Source organism: Penaeus japonicus, unplaced genomic scaffold (assembly GCF_977035675.1).
Source record: "Penaeus japonicus unplaced genomic scaffold, GWHDUDI00000001_assembly GWHDUDI00000026, whole genome shotgun sequence".
Classification (NCBI taxonomy): domain Eukaryota; kingdom Metazoa; phylum Arthropoda; class Malacostraca; order Decapoda; family Penaeidae; genus Penaeus; species Penaeus japonicus.
Genome location: NW_028234428.1, coordinates 19,080,044 through 19,085,043, shown reverse-complemented (window position 1 = coordinate 19,085,043; position 5,000 = coordinate 19,080,044).

Below are 5,000 nucleotides of genomic sequence, written 5' to 3'. Positions count from 1 at the left end.
GATGACGGTGAATAAAGAAAGTGTATTCCCATTTATCAATCTTTATTTTCTATTCATTCACCAATTTATCCGCCATTCTTATAATCTATTATTTCCCTTTCACAATAAGAAATCTATCATTCTTTCGCTGTTCTATCTCCTTCCTTTTTCTATCCGCTTAGCTTGATTAATATTATTTTCCTCTTTATGTCAGAAAACTCAATTAACTCGGTATTAATGTTCGCAAACGCCAGGGCGGGGATTACCTCGTCGGGAAACTAATTGATTGATGCAACAACCAACACATAGAGTAGCGGGGAGCGGTGAAGGCTAGGGGCGGGGGGGGGGGGAGACCAAGGTAGTGATGTTGATTGAGCAGCGTTTGTGTGTTTATGTGTTTGTGTGTTTGTGTGTGTGTTTGTGTGTTTTTATGTGTGTGTTTGTGGGTTTGTGTGTGTGTGTGTGTGTGTGTGTTTGTGTGTGTGTGTGTGTGTGTGTTTGTGCGTGTGTGTGTGTGTGTGTTTGTGTGTGTGTTTGTGTGTGTGTGTTTGTTTGTGTGTGTGTGTGGATAGATATACTGTAGATATAGAGATAAATAGATAGATATGAATGCACCTACATACACAAAAAGACATACACTTTCACACACAGAAACACAAATACACATACATATAGAAAAAAACAGGTAGAGAGATAGTTAACAAATTAAAATCAAATGAAGATCTAGATAGTTGATAAAAAAAAACTTCCTCTTTCAATAGTTATTTCGTTCCCATCGTTCGTATCTACCTAACTTTATGTTTATTCATCTTCTGTTTGTTTGTATATGTGTGTTTGTGCTTTGCTTTTATATCAAAACACCTTAGATGATATTAAACAAAATTGGTTACGCACATTGACGAGGATATTCGTGTAGTCCGTTGGAATCCTCGCAAGAGAGTCCTCCTGCTCTGGTATTTCCTCTGACGTCACAGCCTTAGAAGGGCAGTCGGGCACAAAGCGGAACTTGCATGTTTGTGCAAGATGTCTATCAAACACAAGAGCCAAGTTCCCCGATTTCCAAAGTACAGGATGCTGAGCTGTGTGTAAACAATTTCATCAATCACAGAACTTCTGGGACCAGAACCTTGTTAGACCCTAATCATATGTTCATAACTGTGAAATTACAAACAAACAGTGAGATGTTTTCTTTGGCTGGAGTAACACGGTAGAGAAATCTTTCATCGAGCTCTTCCCAATGGCTCCGAAGGCCGTCTAAAGAGTACTGTAGATATGTTGACAGATAGATGATAGATTTATATGTATGTATATATATATATATATATATATATATATATATATATATATATATATATATATATACATATATATATGTGTGTGTGTGTGTGTGTGTGTACATATATACATATATGTATATATTTGTATATATATATATATATATATATGTGTGTGTGTGTGTGTGTGTGTGTGTGTGTGTGTGTGTGTGTGTGTGTGTGTGTGTGCGTGTGTGTGTTTGTGTGCGTGTGTGTGTGTACATATACATATATATATACATATAATATATATATATATATATATAAAAATAAATAAATATATATATATATATATATATATATATATATATATATATATATATATATGCATATATATACACACATATATATATGCATATATATATATATATATAATATATATATATATATATATATATATATATATATATATATATATATATATGTATATATATGTATATATACATATATATATATATGTGTGTGTGTGTGTGTGTGTGTGTGTTCTAATTGGTCACAGCGATATCGTTGAATCCAAGGGATGCCAACGTTGAAGGGTAACTTATTTCCAAACGACCAACCTGGACCTACCATTGCTTTCAAAAGGAATTCATCAGGACTCATGAGAACTCGTCGCATTGTCGTCCTTTGCAGGGTAGAGGAGTTTCACCCTTATGAACTGTTTTCGTGGGGGTAAGATCAACCAGGCTTATTGCTCTCCTGCGTCGCCCGGCTTCCTATGCGCTTGGAACCTAAACATCCTGTATACTCTTTGAAAGGAATATATATTTATCTTAACCCCAAATTATACTTACTTTTGTCACTTGGATTATAGGGAAGTGAGATTTTTTTCTTTTTAGTTTCCAAAAATATTCACCCACTGTGTAACAAGTTCTTCGCTAGATATGTTGCTCAACTTTTTTTTTTATTTTTTTTTTTTTTGTCTGATTTTTTTCATTGTATTTCATTGTTCTAACTTACTTTCCCTATACACATGTATTCTGATGTGCTTGCTATAAACTTTGTTTTACTGACAACGCAGAGTGAAATTTTGACATTTACAATTTTCGTGACAATGAAAGACAGTGAAAAAAGTTTGAGCGAAGCAGACTGACTTTCGTGTTATATCGCCTGCTAAGGTTGACTCCTCGGCACGCTATCTCTTTGGCAATCCACGCTCTCAGATTCCTTCTTCGTTGATCTCCGTTCAGTCTGACAGGTTTCATTATAAATTTTGTGAAATGCTTGAATGCAAGTGTTTCACTTAACGTTATTACAAAGGTATTTAGATCTTTAGATTCATATGAAATATAAGTAGATACATAAATAGAAAATATAGAGACAGCGTATCAGTGCAAGAGAGCTTCTACATAAAGAACATAAAGAAAATTAATTAGTATAAAATGAAAATATCGCGTCAATCAAAAGTTCAGTTTGAAGTAATATTCAGTACTATTATAACATTTTCCTTTCCCAGCTCTTATATGAATGACACAATATGCAACAAGTCACTGTGTACTCGCTCAAGAAAGAGAAAGATGAGAGAAAGAGGGGGCGGGGTTGCGATACGAAAAGAGGATAAAGAGAAAAGAGAGAAAAAAAAAAAACAGACACAGAAAGCATACTGTCCTTCATATCCCGAACAACTTTTCTCCTCAAGAGTAGATAAAAAACGGGTTACTTTTTCGCACCCTCAGCAGGGCTTTGTCCGACGCCCGCAGCCAAGCCGCTCCATCAGTCAACGAAAGGCGCCACGGAAGCTGTGTTTTCTATCATGAGGTCCTTTTCTGTGGGAAACACGTCTGCTCGTCCGGTCTGTACTAAATCCACTTGTACAAGGGAATTCAAATCTCCAACGGCAACTTGATAAGCCACGCATATGATAGAGATGGTGGAGAAGCAAGAGAAGGAAGGTGGAGGACACGTGGCTGTGTTTTGTATTCTCATGGTTTAGTCTTTTGCCTCGAACTTTATACTAAAACTTCGAGATAAATGTACGAGTTACTAGTAGTCGCTGACGAATTCCAAAGTTTTTTTTTTTCTCTCTCTCTCTTTAATGTACATATACATAAACATGCGTACCCATACACATATACATATAGATACATATTAATAGAAACGAACAGATATACTGACTGACAGCGACAAACAAAGCCAGACTGATTAATAGCACCATCCCCAGACAAAAAAAAGACAAGTAAATACGCAATAACATCAATTAACATAATCTCGTATGTTATGCTACACTTCTAACGTCTGGTCTAATAGAGCATTAACTACAACATAGCTTACTTTACTCACTAAATCACGTGTAATCTCATTAAATACTTCGAGCTGTTCCCTAGGCTATTAAAGCGTCACCTGTTGAATGTGTGTTTATTGGTCAGCCTCCAAAAATGTTACATGGTAAAAATTTTAGCCGGGTTTACCTTGCCTAATTAATGGGTGTCGTTATCGTAATAACGGGCCATAATGTGAACCTTTTTTGTTTAACTGAATTGTTTTTGTTTCCTTTATCTTTTAATTTTCCCTTGCACTTTTATCTTTATATTCATATGAAATAAATCATGTTTTTTTTTTCATTCAAATGTGTATAAACTATTGAAACAATAGTTATTTTATTAGAAAGTTATACATATAGATCTGCTTACTAAAAATTCTGAGATTAAGAACAAGCAATTTACTGATGACAATAGAAATAATAACAACAACAAAACAATAACAGACCAACGGCAAAACCAGCAGCAACAAACCAACGGTAACGACAACGGAAGAGGAAACCGAACGATGCTACAGGAATGATAATGACGGAGATAAAGATTATTTTATATTCAGCATCCATCGTTGTAGTAATGTCAGTGATGATGCAAGATGTCCCTCTCTGGACATTCAATATCAGTGTCTTATCAAAAATCCAAAGGCAAAAAGGACACCCTTTTATTGTCTTAGCTCCCTTGTTATATATTCACCCTTTAGAGAAAAAATAAATAAAAAGAAAAGAAAAGAGAAAAAAAAAAGTTGTTTTCATCGAATGATATGAAAACAAGCTGAGTTTACACGGGACACGGCTTTGCTATTTATAAACGGAGAGTACAAAGACGGAGAATCGCCACCCGTACTCTCGTATTAGTTCCCCCCCTCCCCCCCACCCGTCGCTGTCCCCCGGGCGGCCCCTATCTTCCTCAACCCCAATTTCCTGCCGCTACACCACCATCATCATCATATCCCGTCAAATATATCTTTCATCCATCGTATTTTTCCATCAATTCTGTCCTTCTATCTCCAGACCCTCTGGTTCCCGCCGACCTGATACCCTATTACTTACGCCGCCATCGATTCGACCTCCGACTCAGACAGCCGCTCGAGCGCGTACTCTCTCACACACACACACACACACACACACACACACACACACACACACACACACACACACACACACACACACACACACACACACACACTAGAGATTTGTGTATTTCCTGTAAGGACATACTGTAGAAATTCTTTCTCCTCCCCTCTCTTATTTCTTTCTTTATCTATTTGTCCCCCCCCCCCCCTCTCTCTCTCTGTCTTTCATCCTCTTTCAAAGAAACAAACGCACTTGTATATAAAGGTATTTTGACTCCTTCTAACACGTAAACAAGTTGTCTGTGCGAATCTTGAGGCACATTACATCTCACCGAAAACAACAAGAAAAAGAGGAAGCTACGATGCAGAGGGCATACCAAT